Source organism: Eschrichtius robustus, chromosome 1 (genome assembly GCF_028021215.1).
Source record: "Eschrichtius robustus isolate mEscRob2 chromosome 1, mEscRob2.pri, whole genome shotgun sequence".
Classification (NCBI taxonomy): domain Eukaryota; kingdom Metazoa; phylum Chordata; class Mammalia; order Artiodactyla; family Eschrichtiidae; genus Eschrichtius; species Eschrichtius robustus.
This window is the reverse complement of record NC_090824.1, coordinates 96,987,809-97,009,820: the sequence shown is the minus strand read 5'-3', so window position 1 is coordinate 97,009,820 and position 22,012 is coordinate 96,987,809. Positions and strand designations below refer to the sequence as shown.

Genomic DNA, 22,012 nt, shown 5'->3' with positions numbered 1-22,012 from the left:
CTTTCTGAAGCCCTCTGTCCTCTTGTTTTGAACTCGATTAGTAACGGTATAGTCCTGCTACCCAACACTGTCCTAGGATTTTTGTTCACTGTCATAATTGGACTTCCTCACGTCTACTGTATGGACATCATTATATCCTAGACCCTAGGTCTTCCTCTTTCTTGCTTTAATTTCTGTTGGTAGAGTACATTTTTTTAGGATGTTTTTAGGACTTTGGGAGGAAGAGCACATGGGCGGTACACAAAGACTCTTGACTACCACAGAGTTACATCATTCATTTAAAAAAACTCCATGGATCATAACATTTTTAGAGCAAGAAAAAATTTTTATACTTCATTTTACAAATGAAGAAACTGAGACTGAAATAGGTGAAGAAACTCTCATTTAAGTTACACTGCTATGAAATCTATGAGTCTATTCTTAAAAAGAAATTTTAAAAATCTTCTTTGTTTAACTTTGAGAGGAAGCTTGTGATACTCTCAACTACCAGGTTAAATATGGACAGAGCTGAGAAAGAGGACAAATGTATCTATACTAAGGCAACTCTTACTAGCCCTAATTGATACAGGGTGCTGACTTATTAATAATGATCCTGAAATGAAATAATTTACTAATTACTGTTATAATTCACTGACCTCCATTGACTAATAACCAAAGAGAGAAAGAGTTTAAGATTGATGGTGGCTCCATTAATCTCTTTGAAATCAATTAGAAAAGATTAAAAAAAAATACTATATTCTTTTGAGGATTCACATCCCAAAGTTTAAGGGACCTCAAAACTGTTCTCCTTTAAGCAATAAAAGACACTTTTTAACCCATAATGAGCCTGATTCAAGTAAAACTGTAGTATCCTAGGATTTCTCCCAATATCTGGAATCTCTTAGTAAAACTGGAGACCAGTCATCTCTGAGGATCCCTTTATCTTTAAAAAGGAAAGCCCAGACATCCACAGCAATGAAAAGGATCTCTATCCCAAGTAGGGAGCATAGAATAAGAATATTGTTTCAGTTGAGTCTAAAGAAAATAATTTTGGACAGTGCCTTTGTAATCCTTCAAATTACACTATGGACTGGGCTTGGGTTTGAAAGCAGAAGTTTTTTTTACCTTAAGGTAACAAAAGGCCTTTCATTGTTAAGCAATAACATCAAATTTAAATATCAAAGAGTTCTCAAAGTTGTCTAGTAAAACAGTCACAACTGATCCAGAGGGCTGTGCTATGGTTTACACCTAATTAATTAAAATAGAACCTGTATTAGCAATATTAATTTTGGCCTGCACTGTTATAAAATCTTTTCATCAGTTCTCGAAGTTTTCCTGCATCCAAGGAACTTTTCCAGCTTCTGAAATCATGTGTCAAATCATTTGTAATCTGTTGAAAGATATTTGTGACCTTTCTTCAAGCTTAAAAAGAAATAACTTCATCTGTTGGCTACATCACCAGAGAATTCTGGACAGGGAGAAAGCTAAAAAGTAAAGAGAGAAGAAAGGCAGCCTTTTCTCCTGACCTTTGAAATTGTAATGTTATGTTAACTGAATCTGAATTTCTTGTTAGCAGCTATTTCATTGAACATTTCTGGGAACTGTATTAAGTCAAATGTTTATAGGAAAGCAGGTGTTTTCTCTCACATTTGTTTGTCTTCCTGTTTTCTACACAATATCCGTTTTCCCTTTTTCTCTCTGAGTAATTCATTCTCACAATGAGCTCCTGACTTTCTACCCTGTAAATCTTCCTTAGTGAGCAGTTCCTGTTTCACAAATATTTGGTAAAGAAATGAGTGATTAATAGTTGAAAATCATTGTATTCCCCAAAGTGAACACTATTTGTAGCTTTATCAGTAATCACTTGAGTCATAGGATAAATAATGAATTTTTGGGGGATCCCCATATAAATATGGTTTTTCATTTGCATCTTTTATGTTAAAATATATTAAGTCAGACAAAATCTATGCCTATATTTTTAAAAACTAAGGAAAAGTGCCTTTTATAGTTAGCCTATTTTAACTATTTCTTGGGATCTTCAATTCTTTGCATAAATTGGAGGGAAGAAAAGTAAGAAATGAGATAGAGAGAGAATGTCAGGTGGCCTGTACGTTTCTATGATTTCTCAGCTGTCCTTGACTGTTGATTGGTAAATATTTTAACTCCTCTGTAAGCTTTCAACTCCCCTGCCCTCTGTGAAGGAGCATTTACGATCACAGACCCAGTGAATAGCACACCACTTCTGGGCCTCTGGGAACGAGGTAGGGTGATGTTGGAGAAGAGAAGAGCAGTACTGTGAAGGTTTTCAGAAAGACTGACCTTGTCTTGGGTCCATCAGATAAGTCAGTCATGCACAAGAGCTGGCTGGAGGTCTTCAACAGCTTGCCTTAACAAGGACAGAGGTCCATTTGCAGAAGTTGAAACAGCATGTGGGCAAGAAGATAACCAAAATGTAAATTTGGTATGATTTGTTGAACAGCAAACAGTAAGTGGAACCGATCTTCAGGGTCACTCATGACTTGGTTGCCACAAGTAAATCCTGTGAATTATCCTGAGGGCAGTGCCATAGGGCTCCAGAGATGAAGTGGTCCTCTGGAACATATTCGCTCTGATCAACTGGGATACTACAGGATAATCCAAGTTCAAGTTTTCCTATAGCTTTTCCTTTAAATACTCAGCCTCTCCTGGAGACTCTCAGTCTTAAGACGCTCAAGTAGAGTCTCTTTATTTCTTCAGGAACCAGCCCTTGAGAATTCACAGCCCTCAAATGCAAGTGGGCATAACACTGAGCAGCCAGCAATGAAGGAAGTTTATTTCATCCCCATTGTCAATATTTCAGCGATCATCAAGGTCCATAATGACTCTCCCACTCGCCTCCATTTTTATTTCCACTACCTCCACCAAGAAATAAATAATAATTACATATACTTTGGGGGATTGTTGATAAACTGTTTCTGGAATCTTCCTGTAAACTAAATTTTCTTAGGCTGTTGTGTCATCTTGTAAAATAAATAAGATGTGATTACAACCTGGCATTTTTACAAAGCCAAGGGCTGGACTTACTGCTGCTCCCTTTTGTCTGATTTTAGTCTGCGCCTCAAAATGTTAGAAAATCCTGTCACAGATCTAAAACATGCTCTCACTTACTGTATACTACTTTGTACTTCCATTCCAGCATTTCTGATAACACAGAACATATTTTCTGCTCTTTTGGATGGTGCCCAAGCATTCTGACTTGATGTAGATATGTCTAGATCAGGCCTCTTGCAGGAAATGTCTTTCAAATCAGCCATCTTGTTCTGGGCTGAGATCAAGGGAGTATGAAAGCTGTTAGTAGAAAGAAAATTAGAAATAACAGGAAGAATCAAATATTCTCTTCCTTTTAAAAGAAAGCACTTGAGAAACTAAAGTTTAGTTCAAGTACAGAGGATCAATATCAGCCAAGCTAAAGGCTTTTTAATGTTATCAGAAGTCAAAGCACTAGCATTAAATATGCAGTCTCTCAAAGACTGACTCTTCATTTTCCTTCATCCTCAGCTGAATATAACAAGACAGGGTTTTGGTTTTCTGTTTGGTTTTGGTTTTCTGTCAGTCTGGCAGGGGCTGATTTGCACTTTTTCCCAGCTCCTTGGTCAATGGAGCAATTTTCCATTGCCCATTTCAATCCCAAAGCAGGAGAATTATCCCTATTCTGTTTTATAGCCATAAACTTCTACCTAACAAACTGCCTAACTTCTGTCTTATAAATTCATGTTCTATGTCACAAAGTTAAACTCTTCCAGAGAGAAAGGAGATAATAGTAAGAATAAAGCCATCCCAATTTAAAAAGTCAACTCTGTGTGCCTTACTGATGCTTGGTCAGGGCCATATTCATTTCATTTTGGTAAACACAGATCACCTGCTGTGTGCTGAATGTTGTGCCCGGTTCCATGAGGGATACCATGTCCTGCCCTCAAGGAGCTCAAAATCATGTGACAGGGATGGGGAAAGCATAATGAAAAATAAACACAAATAGCTATCATAGAAGACATGATGTGATAAATACCACAAAAAAGACATATAAAGAAAGACATGTATAAAAGAAATAAAAGATTGAGCCATCTCATGTTCATTTCCTCAATGCTTTGTAATATATGTCTATATACGTCTGTGTACATAGAAGAAAACATACATGAGTAATATTATAATAGCTTTAAACTTTCCATTAACTTTTTACATGGTCTTTGACATACAAGAAAGTTAATTATCTTAGTTGGTAAAAAAGTTTTCCCTTATACTCCATATCCATATAGAGAAACCTAGGATATAAACAACTTATACAAATTCATATGACTTGGTTTTCCCTACCACAGTTCACTCCCTCTTCTCTCTTGGTGACATATCTCCCTCATCCTCTGTCATCTCTGTCTTCATTCACAAGGTCCCCATTACAAAGAGATAGGTTATGTGCCAGATTGAATTGTCATTTCAACCTTCTGCCAAAAGAATTCCACCCACCTTGTTCCTAAGGGATGGATCCAACATGAAGCTACCTTGACCCACAGCAGTTGGTACTTTGAGGATCTTACCAGAACTGGCTCTATATGGTTCAGGAAATGTTCAAATGTCAAGTTGTCTGACAGTGACAACAGTGGAGAGTAAGAGTGCTGAATCTTCTCTACCCCACAACAAAAAGTAAGGACACTTCTAATGCGTGTTTTGGCTTCCCTATAACATGCATTCCAGCATGATAAGCACCTTACGTTCTCTACTAGATTATAGTGAGTATGTCTGGGGACGTGTAAGCATTTAACGATCAAATGTTGTATCGTTAGTCAAGTTCCTTAGAAGCAGAAGCTGAGAAGGGGATTCCTGATCAAGTGATTTATTGGAGGAATGCTCTCAGGAGACGGGAAGTGAGAGAAGCCATATAGTGCAAAGGAACTAAGTAAAGCAAGAATAGCTTCCTGGGTGAGATGGCTTTTGCTGGGCTGAGAACAATTCTCTGGAAAAAGAAGTAGCAGTGAGTTGAGTTACTAGCATCTAGAGGATAGCTGTCCTGGCTGGTGAAGGGCATCTGTGCAGGGCACCAGCAGCATCCCCTTCATGATACGATTTCTAAAAGACTGTCACTTTTGGGTAAGAGAAAATTCACTTTGGGAAGTAGATGTCTGTAAAACCTGGTGAAAGTTGCTAAGCTGTAATTCAAATACACAATGAATTGTCCTGGAAGGGTAATTGTTTTTTAAAAATTTTGCTTGAAAATTAATTACTTGGCCTTGTGTCTCCTCAGAAAGTCTAGTATGGTCTATAGGCTCTACTCAGTTAACAGATACTCAACTTATCAACATTTTATATGTAAAAATAGGATGTCTCCTGCTTTACAGAGGAGAGCATAGAGAACTTCTGGAATTTACTCATATTGATACAGACAATATACCTACCTGATCATTGAGAATCAGTTATGATAATGGTCTAAAATGCTTTGTAAACAGTATATTACTTTAAAATGTAATACAGTTTTATGGTGATTAATAGATGGATAAATAGGTGATAGATAGATGACATAGATAGATAATTGGTTATAGGAAGAGGAATGGAAAAAAAATGGTTCCTTATATTTATATTTACATTTATTTGTGTGGTATATTATCTTATAACCACCTCATATCAAAAGATTTTGTTTTGTTTTGTTTATTTTGGGTTTTTGGCTAAACATAGTTAAGATAATCAGGGCCAGCTTTGTAAAAAAGGATTTTAGGCAAAGACTTCAACAATAGTGAGGGGTCAGTATCTTGAGCCAAAGAACCTGGCATCATCCTTGATGCCTCTCATTTTCTCACATCCAAAACCCAATCTGTCCACAAATTCTTTGGCTCAATCTGTAAAATATATACATAATCCAACCACTTCTCTCCAAGTACATCTTTGTTGATATGCTGCTCCAAGATGTTGTCATCTCTCACCTAGATTTTTGCAATAGCATCTTTCTCTGCTTCCACCCTTGCCCACAACAGTGTATTCTGAACAGGGTAACCAGAGTAATCCTTTTAAAACTTGTCATGTAATGTCATTTCTCTGATGAAAACCTCCAATGGCATTTTATTACATCTGAATGCAAGACAAGTTCTTTACAATGACCAACATCTTGCCTGACTTCGCTGACTGCATCTACCCGAGGCTTTCTCCACTTCATGCTCTTTCTACCCCAGATATGCCCAGCACTATGATTGCAACAGATGGCTGTGATAACTGTACAGGTTGTGCAGTACCCAACTGTAGAGAGCACCATTCACATTCATTGTCAACATAGATGTGCATATTTACTACCACACATTTCTGTCAAGTACCAATGAAGTGTTTTGGGAACGGAAGGCTATTTAGACTAGCAACAAAGCTGGTTCCATTTTAGGGTTCTGCAAAATTATTTCTTCAGTCTTGGAATTCACACCCAGTTATACATTTGAGAAACTCTCGTACCTCCTTTATGTCACTATTCAAATGATACCTTCTCAAGGCCTATCCTGACCATCCTATTTAATATGCAACCTGCACTACCCTCTAACACACATATACAATTCCTGAAACCCCTAAGCCTGCTCTATTTTTCCCAGAGCATTTGTCCCCTTCTAACATGCCATATTATTTACGACATTCACTGGTTTTTGTTTCTCTCCCCCCACTAGAATATATGCTCCCTGAGGACAAAGTTTTGGTTTATTTTATTTATTAATGTATCTGGAGTAACTAGAATAGTGTCTGCCATATAGTAATTTTTGTTTAATGAATGAATGTCTAATGACTAAGACATTACCTTACCTAAGTTCTCTTGTTTTCTGCTCATCTCTTACTGCTGAAGTGAGGATTCAGTGGTACCATAATGGTAACGTACGTGCTAAGCACACAGATGAAGCCCTTTTGATGTTATTTCTCAGTGTATATTCTGCTGGTGGTAAGAGCAAGTGATGACCTCCAGAAAAGAAAGTGTCCAGAGTGCTCAGACTCACTTTCAAGACCAAGAAAGCATATTTGTTTTGAGATCAAAGGTGGAAAATTGTGAACTCCAGAACCGAAGCCACTCTCCTGGCAAGGTACTCATGTGTGCATGTGCTGCTCTTTTTCTCTCCCTCTGTCTTTATCTCTTCCTAAAAAGCCTCTTTGTTGACATTATCCTCAGGCAGCAAAGAGGGCCCCAGGATCTTCAGGCTTATTTGTCTGAATTTAGTACCTTAGAAAAAGAGAGAGTCTATGTTTCTCAGGGCCCATTTGAATCCCCCCAAAGAGGACTCTCTTGGTGCCTACCTGTGTCACATATGCAAGCCTGGATAAATCACTGTATCCAGGAGAACTGGCCAGTTCGGGACCTATTTACTCTTGATAGGGAAAAGTCAGGGCTATGTGATGAAACCTTAGCAATGGAAGAAGCATCAATTTTAAAAAAATGCTGAACAAGCAGAAAAATTAACAAATATCTCAGAACTTAGAATAATGCCTGGATTATTGTGACACTCAATAAATGAACATGTGCATTATATTTTCATTATATTGGTCATGTCTGTCTGTAGTTTATTGGTCTTTTCAGGGAACTATCTGTTTTATTTATTATCCACTTTTAAAACTTTTCCCTACTTCATTAATTGCTGATATTATCTTTATAAATTTCTTCCTTCTTTTGGTTTTCTTTTGTTATTTTCTTTTTCAGAATTTCAACTGAATCTTAGTTCATTTAAATATTTTCCATCTTTTTTGTTTTTTAATAAATATATGTATTGGTAGCATCCCATATGTTTTGATGTATTATGTATTCATTGTTATATTTTTAAATAGATTTATAAACAATCTAGTTTCCTCTTTAGCTCAAGGAGATTGTTTGTTATTGAAATCTAAACATTCTGATTTTTTTGTAATTTCTAGTTTTATTATATTTTGGTCAGAGAATGTGGACCCTGAGATTTCTTCATTGGAGAATTTATTATGATTTAACTTATGACCTACTTGATCAAATTTTCTAAATGTTCCAAGAGTATATGAACAGTCTAATCTCTGTTGTATATATCTATCATTGCTTATTTTTTCATTTACATCTTCAATAACTTCACTTTTTTCTGTCTACTTGATCCATCAGTTTCTGAAAAGAATATGTTCAAGGCTACTATGAAGATTAAGTTTCTATAAATGTCTTTCTGTTTCCAAAGATTTTTGTAACACATATTGTATGGTTATAATTTTTGTACATAAACACTTATGCTTAGTATATCTTCTTTGTTATAATTAATGATCTTTTAAAATTCTACTTTCTCTGATACTAATATTACTGTTTATGCTTTATTTGAGTTATCATTTGCTAAGTTCAACCTGGTCTACCCTTACTTTTCAAATTTTTGGAACTAAATTTGGAGTCAGTTACTAAGGCATAATAAGTTTGGCATAGGGCATAATTGGGGGTAGCAGACATCTCACTACAGATATCCAGAGTCTGACTGGAAGGAGATGCACTTCCCTTCACTCCTTTCCTCTTCTTCAGTCACTGACCAGCGACAGTTACGTGCTATCATTTGTACTCTTTTGTTTTGGAGGTCTTAACTCATTTCTACAGTGAAATGGTGGGGAGTAGAAGAGGAAAGACAGTGAGTTTAGCCTGAGTAGGTAAAGTGAACAAAGATGTCTTGGTGGTGGGGGGTGGGTAGGGGTGAGGAGAAGTTATTCAGCTGTTCAAGGTAGTGGGCAGCACCTTGGAAGCACTGTGGTCTTGAGAAGTGATAGGAGCAAGAGTATCTCCTTCACAACAGCCTCTGAGCCCAACCCTGCACACGTATCAATCATCTGCTCAAATACTGTGGCCTCCAGTTCTGTGAAGAGACACCAGTGATGTGGTCCTTAGATAGATGCAGACCCTGAACAAGCCAGAGGTCTACCTACCACACCTCCTACAAAATATTTCCTCCTCCTTTTGGCCCCAGAGACAGATAGAGCATGTCTCTCAGTGCATTGGCAATTATGACATGTTTTACAACTATAAGAACTAATATTTTAATGTCAAAATGGGGCACAGGGTGGAGGTGGGGAGAAGGGTCAGTTGCATCCCTCACTACTGCTTTCTGGTCTGGTGAGAGCCTCTAGGAAGGGCACCAGAGGATTTTCAGGCACAAGGTGATAATAAAAAGCAGATGAACAACTTCAGTTGGCTTTATTATTTTTGAAAACTCTCTATAGAAAATGCATCCTTTATTGCCTGCACCTAGGGCAGACTGCTTCCACAGCTCCCCCACCCCCTCCTCTTGGGAAGCCACTGCTGGGTTCTCACATAGATCTCAAAAACTCACAATGCGGGTAGCCCATAAAGTTCCACCATCCTCGTTTATTAAAAATTCCTCTCATAGACATGCCAGTTTTGAGGAAAGCTATTTGAGGAAAGCGGAGAAATCTCATGTCTTCCTGCCTACAGGAGATTCCAGAGAGGAACGGGTACTGTTTCCTAGAAGATTAAGTAAGATTAGTCACGGAAAAGAGTTTAACCAAGAAGGCTTTGATCAAGTCAGCAGAGTCCAAATGAGGCTTTCCCTCAATAATCATAGTATTTTCTTCATTTGATATCAAAAAGAGGGAATTATCTCTATTATCCTGAACAAATTATTAAAAAGTATGTACCTAAGGCTCCTCTTTTTAAAAGATGAGTCAATAATATCTGCCCTGTATTTCCCCAAAAGTTGTTCTGTAACAATAAGAAGATGACCCAAGAAAATCTGGGCAATGTGGCAACAAGAGTTGGACAGAACCTTTCCTGCCTATTACTCGCTGAGAAACAGGCCTCTTCGTCTGGACTTCTGGGCCTCCTATTCCAAAAGTAAAGAAATGACCTCTTATTAAAAGGTATCATCAACTGAAAAAGATACACAACCTAAAAGCTGAGAATTATGTTTTATTCAGCAGACTTCCTGAGGACTTAAGCCCAGAAGATTGCTTTGAGGGACTGCTCTGAAGAGGGAAGGGAGGAGGCAAGATATGTAGGAGTTTTTGCAACAAAAACCAGGCTGTCGGAACATCAAAAGATAACTGTTAATTAAAGAAAACCAGACATCTCAAGTAAATGAGTTTAGCGCTTTTCTACCTAGGGGGAAATGCAAGAGTCTGGCTCACTGAAATCATTCCTTCGATATCCACCTTGGCTATCTAAGGCCAGTATCATGTTCTTTTCCATCCTGAATCCCCTCAGGGTGCACTGCTGGAGGTGGCTGCAGTGGCTGAGGGCTTGATGGCTGCAACATCCTTTGTTTACTGATATGGCAGGCGTCCACAGTATATTCCACATGCTCCTACTGGGTATACTCATTGTATATTATTATATTATATACTCACTGTCTATTATTGTATAGACATGGATTTACTGGTCTTTATTTTCTTTGTTCTAAGTACATTTTGAACCAACACGAGCCTGATACCTTTATTATCATTATTACTATTTATTTTTTTGAAATAAGACATACCTACATAAAATTATATAAATCATAAGGGTATATATAGGTCAATTATTTTTCACTAGTTAAGCATATCCATGTAATCAGCGCCCAAATAAGAAATAGAGCATTAGCAGCACCCCAGAAGTCTTCCCCGTGTCTCCTTCCAGTTACTGCCAACCCTTCCTCCTAAGGGTAACCACTATCCTGACTAACACAGCCATAAATTAGTTTTCCTGGCAGCTGTTTAACAGAAGACATGCCACTTCCATGTAGTTGCTGATAGCTCCCTCATTTTTGCTATATAAGCGTTTTATGATTTAATAAAGGACAGGGAAAAGGTGGGTAGAGTACAAGACAGATACAGAAGATAGGATCGGAAATTTATCTTCTCCATAAAATATTGTCGGTTAAGACCAGTGTGTCATTTCTAGCAGGCGTGTGATCTTGTAATATTTTTGGTAAAGGAAAGCTTAATGAAGTTGGAACTATTGTGTTTCTTTCGTCTCAGATAAATTGCAAAATACCATTTATAGAAATTTTTAAAGAGAAGGAAAGCATTTCTCTGTGGCTTAACTTGATACTTGTCCAAACTTGGAAGAGTTAGAGATGTACCGTATAATAAAACACTGTCATCTTAGTTTCTTTAAAGCCCTTTTACTGCGATATCCCCCAAAGTACAAACAGAAACCAAATACCAGATCTTGCCCAGATCACCAATATATTTCCTGGGTGAGGAGGAGAGAGTTGGGGGCAGGAGATGGGGGGAAGGGGAGGGACCAGGGACTTTGTGCCAACTGACTCAGGGCAGGAAACCTAGTTCCCTTTCCTTTCCCCCCCATATCAAATTCTCAACTGCATTCCACCGTCTGACTGGGCTGGCCACAGCTGTGGTTGTTTCCAAAATGAAGATGGAATCTAGCCACACTCAGATTTAGTATTCTCTAGAACTGCTGTTCTTCTGGGCATTATTTTTAGAAGTATCACATTGCATAGGTGCTTAATTTTTCTAACTGGCTTTTGGAAAATTTTGCAAATCCTTTTCCCCCCTAAATATAAAAGACTGATGTAAGAGGCTTCTGTTCATTATATTTTTCCTTTGGGATATCCTTACCCCAATGGAAAAAGACAACATGATTGCTTGACCCAGCTATCTGCCTAAAATAATGTTGCTGGGTTTTTTTTCCAGAGTGGATAAATTATAATAGCTCAACACAGCTGCATACTTGAGCATAAGTCTACAAAGTGAGAGACTGTATGGTGACTTCTTGTTACAGCTCTACCTGATTTAGATCAACCAACATTCTCTAAGAGCTTATGGTGTACCAGGCACAGTGACACAGATGACAAAATGACAAATAAGAATTTGTCCCTGCCCATAGGAGCTCACAGAGCAAGTAGCACAACAAACACAAAACCAATAATTACCATACAACAACTGCTTGTTAAAATGAAAGTACTATGTATAATATTTTGCAGAAGAAGAACTTATTAACTCTCACAGAATGTATGGTCTGGGACGAAGTCACAGAGGGGGTGTTACAGCAAAGACAAGGACCAGACATGCCAGAGAAAAGGAACAAAAAATGCAAAGGCCCAGAGGAATGGCATAGCCCACTGTTCTTCAGAAACTCAAAGGTGATGAAGATTGTCTCAGTGTAAGCTGAAGGGTAGCAGTTGGTGAGAATAAAGCAGAGGGTGGGGGTCAGATCATGGAGGGACTTCATCTTCTAAAGAGTTTTAAGCAAAGGGCCAATATGGTTAGATTTGCAGTTTAAGGATTGACTCTGGCATAAAAGAAGCTCAATTAGAGGAGGATGAAAATGGAAGCAAGAAGCTCAATTAGGAAATAGTGTTGATCTCAGGCTTAAAATATGCCGAGCCTTTAGTTTCATGCACACTCTCATTCTCACCCTGGCCCATTCTCTTGCTTACTCCCTCTCTTTAATTTTTATTACTGCCTTTCTTTCTCCATACCCCTATAATCCTTCCTCATGCTTTATATAACACTGTAGAAATCTTAGGAAAAATCCTTAAAAATATCCTGCATCATCCCACAGCCAGTATACCCAAGAACTAAAAAGAACTTAGAAAAAGAAGAGAGAGGTTAGTATGACCCATTGATATAATACATCCTATTAATTTTTCCCATTATTATAAGTATGTTAGGGAAGGTACCCATTGAAAAATAGACTTGTCTGGTAGTCTATCTGCAGGCTTTGTTTAAATGATGGCAGACTTGGTAGCAGAGCCAGATATGGTTTCACTACCATAACAAACAGCAAAGGAGAAAGTTTATCATTACTAGTGACCTGCTGGTATGCCTACCCTGCCCCAGAGCATCTGCTTGGCCTTTAGTCCTTGGCCAACCATCTCTGACCTGTCACTGGTTGTCCTCATGGGCTGTGACACAGGTGATTCCTCTGCATACTTCTGTATGGACTGGTTGGCATCTTTGTGTCCTGCTGCTATCTGGAAGGCATGGGTTTACAGGGGTAAAGGGAGGAGACCGTCTATGGTAGTGGAGCCTGCTCTATTTCTAGATATAGAGATGGGTCACAGTTTGACCAGTTAGGGTGAACAAGACTTTGAAGAAAACTAGAAGACTGCCAAAGGATCCCCAGATGAACAGGTATAGATGAATCTAGCAGGGAGAAATGATTTGCACTTTCAATATAAGGAGTGTATATGAATCTCAGGAGAGGGAAACATGGGGAATTTTTTTTAATCTAAAATTATTATTTAAAATTTTCTTTAAGTCAAAATGTTCATTTATTTAGAAAATGTAAATGTAGTAGAAGGAGAGTTTGGGATATTTGTATTTGTGAAAGCGGACCATGTTTATTTGTTGTTGTTTTTTCTTTTTTCTTTCTTTACTTTTTTTTAATACTGAGAAACACTGCTCTAACCTGCCTCTCTAATTCACCACGAATGGAAGAAAGCACAGTAGCGTGATCAGCCAGAAGAAAATAAAAGCTCAAATTCAACACCTGATTCAGTGGTTTAGTAGATTTCTTTCCTTCACTATGCTTCAGTTTTCCCTATAAAGCTAAGAAGTAACTCTTTGACTCCAAAAGGAGATGAATCCAGCTATTATCCTTTGCAAGAGATAGTCAGAAGGGCATGCCTTTAAAATTTGCATAAATATATGCAAAGCCTGTTTGCAATGAGCAATTTAATAAAATGTTTAAAGTGTATTCAAAGAACAAGGAAGACTTGTTCATTTCCTAAGTAGGTTTTGATATTTCCCTTTTAAGCAAAAATAAAATTTACTTGCTGCATAAAAATGAATTTATTAGGATCAAGAATTACATCACATAATACATAAGGGGTTTTTAGAGCTTTTAGAGATCCTGAATATTTCATTATGGCATAATGAAAAGAATACCAATTTATCAGTCAGAAAAATCTGGGTTCAAAATCCAACCTAAATTTCCACTGCTGGCCAAGATGGAGTAAGCCAACTACATCCTATCTCTCCTACTGATTACAGAACACTTGAGCAACACTATCAATCAACTTAACCTGCTTAACACTTAAAGGAAACTCCAACAACAGTAGAATATACATTTTTTTTCAAGTGCACATGGAAATTCATGATGATAGATCAAATCCTGGGCCACAATGCAAACCATAACAAATTCAAAATAATTGAACAATAATAATTTGTTCTCTGATCAAAAGGAATTAAATTGGAAATCAATAACAATTACTTTCTAGAAAATTTCCAAATGTTTGAAAATTAAATGGCACACTTTTAAATAATTCATGGGTCAAATAGGAAGTCTCAAAGAAAAGTGGAAATTATTTTGAACTGACTGAAAATGAAAAAACAACATATCAAAACTTGTGGGATGCAGCTACAGCAGTACTCAGAAGGAAATTTATAGCATTAAATGCTTATATTGGAAAAGAAGAAGGATCTGAAATCAATAATCTAAGTTTTAATGTGAAAATACCAGGAAAAAAAGCAAATTGAACTCAAAGTAAGCAAAAAACAAACAAAAAAAAGGAAATGATAAATATAAAAGCATAAGTCAATAGAATTGGTTAAATAAAAAGTAGAGGAGGGCTTCCCTGGTGGCGCAGTGGTTGAGAATCTGCCTGCCAATGCAGGGGACACGGGTTCGAGCCCTGGTCTGGGAAGATCCCACATGCCATGGAGCAACTGGGCCCGTGAGCCACAACTACTGAGCCTGCGCATCTGGAGCCTGTGCTCCGCAACAAGAGAGGCCGCGATGGTGAGAGGCCCGCGCACCGCGATGAAGAGTGGTCCCCACTTGCCGCAACTAGAGAAAGCCCTCGCACAGAAACGAAGACTCAACACAGTCATAAATAAATAAATAAAAGAACGTGAATTTCTAAAAAAAAAAAAAAAAGTAGAGGAAATCCAGGTAAAAAAAGTTTATTCTTTGAAAGATCAATAAAATTGATAAACCACTACCTAGATTGATCAAGAAAAAACAGAAGACCATAAACCTTACAGACATTAAAAGGGTAATAAGAGAATCCTACAAGCAACTCACTGCCCGTAAATTATACAACTCAGATGATTTGGCCCAATTCTTGAAAGGGATAAACTGTCAAAACTCATTCAAGAAAAAAGTTAATTTTCCTATATCTATTCATTGAATTTCACTTAAAAACTTTCCAAAAATGGAAAATTCCAGGCCTGGATGGTTTCATTGGTCAATTCTACCAAACATTTAATAAAGAAAGAATAAAAATCCATACAAGTTCTTTCATAAAACACAAGAGGAGGGAACACTTCCCAACTCATTTTAGGAAGCCAATATTACCCTGATATCTAAACTAGAGAAAGACAGAAAAGAAATAAAAAGCATACTTACTGGGAAGGAAGAAACAAAACAGTCTCTATTCACAGATGATAGAGCTGTCTATGTAGAAGCCCAAGGAACCTAAAAAAAAAAAAAAAAAAAAAAAAAAAAAGGTGAGTTTAGCAAATTCACAGGATAGAAGTCCAATACACAAAACAAAGCACATTTCTAAATACTAGCAATGAACATTTGGAAGTCAAAAAGTTTAAAAACAGTCACAAGCATAGTGTCATATAGAGGATGCTCAATAAATATTTGTTGAATAAGTGTTCAATTTAGCTTTCAAAGGTATTCTATTTTTGTTTTTCAATAAATTTACATTTCAAAATATGTTCTTCTGGGTGTTATTAACATGGTCTGATATCCTCCAAGGTATAACAATTACTCATGGACAGTAGCAGCTGAGAATAAGCTAGGTAGCTAGAAGATAGCTAGAAGCAGGCTTAAAACATTATAATGAATAGTGTACCTTAAGCTTCTAGTAGAATGCTAGTTTCCTGTAACTCATATGTAATATGCTCTGTACATTTGGGTCAATTAACGTATATCAGAAATGTTGAAATATTACATTCTATTTGCATCGTCTTAGTGATCTTACGTACATTGAATTTATTCATCTTTCAACACAAATAAGGAAGAAAAATTCTCAAGAATAACATTGCTAATAATAGCAGGAGATTAGGTCTTCAAATATTAGCATTATACATCCATTCCAACCCTCCAATTAGAATGAGAAACCACAGTATTTCTTGTTAGATAGGAATACATCTTTCATGAAGTAAACACATATTTATTGGTTATTTGTGATGAATTTTACTTTTGCATTATTATATTCATAAAATTGCAGTTCTTTCTAATAGCTATAGCACATATTCTATTTTAGTGGGCGAAACAGAGAAGGTTTAAGGTCTTTCTTTGAGGCACCAAGACGCAAACATCATTCATCTTAAAGCACTCAGTAATAAAACTATTAGTATCCAACTGTTCAAGCAGACAAATGGGCTATAAATCTATAAATGAAAAAAAATGAAATAAGAGCTTTAAAATGCTAAATATATAACCAGTTCATCTCTTGATATAGAGAAAACGGTTACTTTATATACAAAAATTGTACTTAAGATTTCTTTTTATTTCAGAAATGAAATTGAGTTATTTGTAGTGAGGTGGATGGACATAGAGTCTGTCATATAGAGTGAAGTAAGTCAGAAAGAGAAAAACAAATACCATATGCTAACACATATACATGGAATCTAAAAAAAAAAAGTGGTTCTAATGAACCTAGGGGCAAGACAGGAATAAAGACACAGACGTAGAGAATGGACTTGAGGACATGGGGAGGGGGAAGGGTAAGCTGGGACGAAGTGAGAGAGTAGCATTGACATATATACACTACCAAATGTAAAATAGATAGCTAGTGGGAAGCAGCTGCATGGCACAGGGAGATCAGCTCTGTGCTTTGTGACCACCTAGAGGAGTGGGATAAGGAGGGTGGGAGGGAGACGCAAGAGGGAGGGGATATGGGGATACACGTATGCATATAGCTGATTCACTTTGTTATACAGCAGAAACTAACACACCACTGAAAAGCAATTATATTCCAATAAAGATGTTTTTAAAAAGATTTCTTTTTATTTCAACACAAACACTTATTTGGCCTGTGGTTTATAATCAGAAGATATTCATCATAAATCACTATTCTTGCACTGATTGGAAATTTCAACTAGAAATAAGGAAGACTGTCAATGACTCACTTTGAAATCACCAACAGAAAAGCCTTAATTATGTTGAAATCTATGGTTTTTTATTTCCTTCCTTTGTGTGGTTGCTTTTGTTTGCATAATTTTAGAGTGATTTTAATACTGTCATTGTTCCATAGAATAAAACTGCTGTTATAGTGATAAATTGTTTGGAAGCATGTGAGCATTGGGGAGGTAAATTAATGTAGTCAATAAGCTTGAGCTTTTTTTAATCAGAAAGACTTAAGTTTAAATCCAAGTTCTCTCACTTATTTGCTATGTGACTTACACACTAAATTATTTAACCTCTTTGAGCTTTGTTTGGTTGTTTCTTCTAACCTTAAAATGAGAATAATACATAACATTGAGATGTATTAGAAGATACGTATTGTTGAGAAAATTAAAAGAGATAGTATGTAAAATTCCAGGTGCATGATTTCTCATTAGATGGTACTTTTTATTATTATCTAGTCTGTCCTTAGATAATTATATAAACCCACGTATTTTAAAGAGTTCACATATTTTAGTTTTTACTCTTGCATCTCTTTTGTCTGGTGAGCCTCATTACATCTTGTAGGGGAGAATCATTGGATGCAGCTATTCCTTTTTAACCAATTTTCAGAAGACCAGTGGGGATTGTGTATAGCAGACACAGCTGGCTGTCTACTCAAGTGGCTTTCAAACTCTTTGATCTGTACTAAGAAATTCATTTTACATCATGACCAAATATACACACAGATAACTCATAAATTTTGTAAACCACGTTAGTGCCAAATAAGTATGATGAGCTTATTACTTCTACTTATTTTATTCCATTTTATTTAATTTTTTAATGTCAATTACTCTCCATTAAATTGGTTTCACGATCCACTAATTGGTTGTGATCTGAAATTTGAAAAATATTATTTTACCCAATACCCGTCCCCTTCCTCCTTACTTCTTTGCTTAAAAACTTCATTCAGAAGTGACTTCAAATAATGTATCCCTTCAATGAAGTCAATCCAGTTTAAAGGCAAATACTGATTGGGTTGCCCTTGCTGATGATTAGTTCAGGGTGTGCATATAGTATAGTTCTGACCAGTGTGAGGAGAGTAAGGAGAGATTATCTCTCTGGTTTCTTTTCTTTTCTTATAAGGGCACGGAGTCCCATTCATGAGGATTCCACTCTTATGACCTAATCACCTCCGAGAGGCCCCCATTCCTAACACCATCACACTGGGGATCAGGATTTCAACGTATGAATTTGAGGGGAGCTGGGGGTGGGGACAGAAACATTCAATCCATTGCACCTTGGAAAAAAGATCTTAATATAGGTAGGTAGAATAAGGAGCAACTCTTTATCCAACTAAAAAACTAGTTGGTTACCATTTAATTATGGTCAGTTGTCCACCAACCCATAAGTAAAATCTTTTATATAGAATGACATACAAACTATGCCATGCTTTTTAGTGAACTGAAATTTGAAATAGCAGATATTTCTTGTTATTTCTAATATATGGTTATAAAAAGGTGATTGTCAGCAATTTGCAAATGCACTTCAATAAGCAATATGCTACTCATTATTTTTAAAGTGCACATTAAACATAAAGACCTAATGTTAGCAACCTTGGGGGTAAAAGCAATGATTAGTAAACCTTTGTTTTTCTTGTTTAGAGTAAGGCTGTCAAGTATGGCTACTTTCACATACAACAGAATCACTGACTAGGCATTGAAAAAAATTCAGTCAGCTGTCTGGTTGATTAATATAGAGGATATGTGGTATCCAGTTAAACTACTTTCTATAGCTGCTTCAAGTGATGTTAGGTGGGTTTGCTGTTGCGGCTGCATTCAGCTGGTGGCTAAGCTGAGCGAGAAAGTTCAAGAAGGTCTCTCTCACGTGTCTGGGGCTTTGGTGTTATTGACTGGGGCATTTCAGTTATTCCCTGTGTAGCCTTTCTTTCCATGTAGTGCCCGCCTCCAAGGATCTGCCACATCTCTAGAAGGATAGCTTGGACTTCTCAAGATACCATGTTCCAGTTTTAAGTATCTCTGTACATTGATTTCATCTGAGAAGTAAAATTAATTTACTTTTGGAATAGCTTCTCATTTATTTTCATTTCCCATTGTGAAAATAAATTGAGGTGTCCAGACTTAAATTTGGAAAATACTTTTAACTTTACAAAAGTATTTTCCAAAAGTAACAAAGACTTCTGTTTTTTTTTTTTTTTTTTTAGTAAGGAAAGATTTATTCAAAAGGATTATGGGGCATGGGGGGGGGGCAGGAAGTATTGCATTAGGAGGAGAGAGATCTGTTACAAAAGGGAGAAACTCTGACCATAAGGTCTGCAAGCTTCTCAAGAGTTAGGCAAAAAAAGTTTTCCTCTCATAATGAGGGCTTAGCAAGGCTAGAAAGAACTATATGTGGGGAAATAGGATGAAAGGGTGGAGCGATCGGAGAGTAGATCAGAGAATGTTTGACCCTGAAGCCACACTACTCTCAGGAAGAGCTGTCTGCTGCCAAAGTTCAGGAGCCTTAGAGAAGAAAAGAAGCTTGACCAAAGTTTGGTTAACAAACAGTTTGTTCCAAATGATCAGTGGGGACAGCATTTCAGCTAATCATCTACGAAGAAAAAAATGGGAGTTTGGAGAGTCTGTGTGTGCTTATCATTGGTAAACAATGGGGGCATCTGTAAGTCTTATCTAACGCATACAAAGAAGAGTGGTTCTTTGCAGTAAGCCATCTTTCCAGAACACAAGGGGGGATTTCTTAACCTTCAGATAAAATTCAACATTGTCAGGATGGACTTGAGCTTTTGAGTCTGTGCTCTTTTCCTAAAGGAGGCCTGTTGTGGAACCAAATGTGCCCTGCCGGTGGAGGGACTCAGAGGAGGTTCTTTGCCAACAAGCATCCAGGAAACACATGCTACAGCAGAGCCTGCTCATCTGAAAGGGATGGCCGTGCTCAGGACATGCCCCCAGTCCAGTGCCCCACGTGTGCTTAAGATGACAGATGAGCCCCATGTTAGGAGGAGCTCTCAGGTCACACTTCAGCTTCCCAACAGCCTTCTCCAGCCACTCTCCAGCCCTCCATCCTGCTACCTGGTGACCCATGCTCTCTGCTTCACTTCTGTTGACCTAAAACAGACTGCCAGTTATTTCTTCAGGTAAAAAAAAAAAAAAGGGGTTAATGTGGGATCAATAGAGAATTTCAGTTTGGGTTCTGCAACCGTGGTGAGCAACGTGCAAGTCCCCAGAAAAAGCAGAGAGGAGAACTCTTTTATAGAGGAGAAAAGGAAGTAAGACTTCTGTTTTTTAAATACAAAAAACATGTTCTCAGGGAAATGTGTCTTGAAAGGAGAAAAAGGAATTTTTTCCCCTAAGATTATAAAACATTAGGCTACTTGGTTCAATGTATTGTCTCCCCTTCCTTCCTTCCTTCCTTCCTTCTTTCCTTCCTTCTTTCCTTCCTTCCTTCCTTCTTTCCTTCCTTCTTTCCTCCCTTCCTTCCCTTCCTTCCTTCCTAAGTGCTTTAAAATCAGAATTTATTGTGTGTTAAATTATTAAAAGTTTCTCTAGAGTTTCCTAAAGCATTTGTGAAACGTTTGCTTGAGAAACTGAAGGAAAAAAAGGTTACAATAGCAAACATTTAATAACATATCACTGTGAAAAAAAAATCCTCTATAGTGATAAAAAGATTAGATAATCTTCTCTGAGAATGGAAGGAATCTAGACTTTAAAAAATTCCATTATCTTTACAATCCATTATACTTAGACTTAAAAAAGCCCTGAAGTTAACAAAGCAATTTTTCTTTGGATTCAGTATAGTTATAAAATTCCAAATATGTAATCAATTAAAGAAAAAGGAGCCATCAATAATTAGAAAATTTGAGTCTATTTGCAGCATTGTCAAGGATATACATGTGTTAAAAGAAACCATTGCCCTTGATAATAAGATTGTAAACATTGTTATTGGTATTCAAGAGGAAATAAGATAAATATTCTTTTATACATATTTGAGTTGTTTTTTGAACTCCCAGCAGAGAACCAGTTGGCATCAACACTTTCATACAGGATAATCAAACATAAATTCTTTCTTAAGCTAATAAATAGTTAGCTTTCACTCTAAAAATTTAACCAGAACTTTCACTCATGTTATTCTCTGCTTCATAAATTAACAGTTGTTTGTTAAATGCTCATGGATGCTTGTTATGACTGTACTGTATTACAATAACATAAATATTTATAATACATTTAATAACAAAATAGATATTACCTCTAAGTTTAACTTATATTCAAGTTTAAAAAAGTAGTATTAACTTTTCAAAGTTTTTTATGATGAGTCTAGAGAGGAAAGTAAAATATGTAGATGTCATCTCTTATAAACTCTTAGCACATCCAGAAGCCTATGAAGTATTCTCTACCATTTTTTATTCCCATCTGTATCAGCCAGAAAAATATTTTCAATGTCATAAATGATCTCGGGGCAAAGACAAAGGCCCAAAGTGCCAACAATAAAACATAGTCTCAGGGTTATAATAAATTAGAGGCTATAAGACCCTTTAAGATTTTAGAATGATGTCAAGCAACGCCTCATAGGCCCTGAAGGCTACAGAATAAATACTGTGGGCATTTTCTACAGCACTTGCATTATCAGCCCAAGGTAGAAGGGGCCTGCCTAGAAGAGATTTATGGAAGTGGCTTTTGTCTAATGGGGTGGACTAATTTGCTAAATAAGGCTCACACAATTTTTAAGAAAATTATATTGATGAAGATACCATCAGTCAACTAAAAGAGACAGAAGCAGTTCAAAAGGAAAAATCTAGTCCCCCCAATTCTCTACAGGTCTTTTCTTCTTAAGTCTTTTTCTCTTAAGCTCTCCTCTACAAACAAAAATATTGCTGTATCAATTATCTATTGCTACATTTTAAAAAAAATCCCATTTTCCAGCATTTAATGATTTCCTTACTGCCTTTTTCCACCCTCTACTAAGAGTTCGTTTACTATTCTTCAAGGCTAATAGCCTTTTAACCAACTGTATTATTATTTT

General features: G+C 36.8%; 1 protein-coding gene across 3 annotated transcripts in view; it reads right to left on the bottom strand.

Annotated features, from left to right (window-relative positions):
* The window catches only part of DTWD1 (DTW domain containing 1), a 234,639-nt gene that overhangs the window by 173,088 nt on the left and 39,539 nt on the right, over nucleotides 1-22,012 (bottom strand). For all 3 annotated transcript variants that reach the window (XR_011074989.1, XR_011074988.1, XR_011074990.1), the window contains exon 7: nucleotides 15,263-15,331. The gene's annotated coding sequence lies outside the window, so the exon portion shown is untranslated. The remainder of the gene's footprint in view (nucleotides 1-15,262; nucleotides 15,332-22,012) is intronic.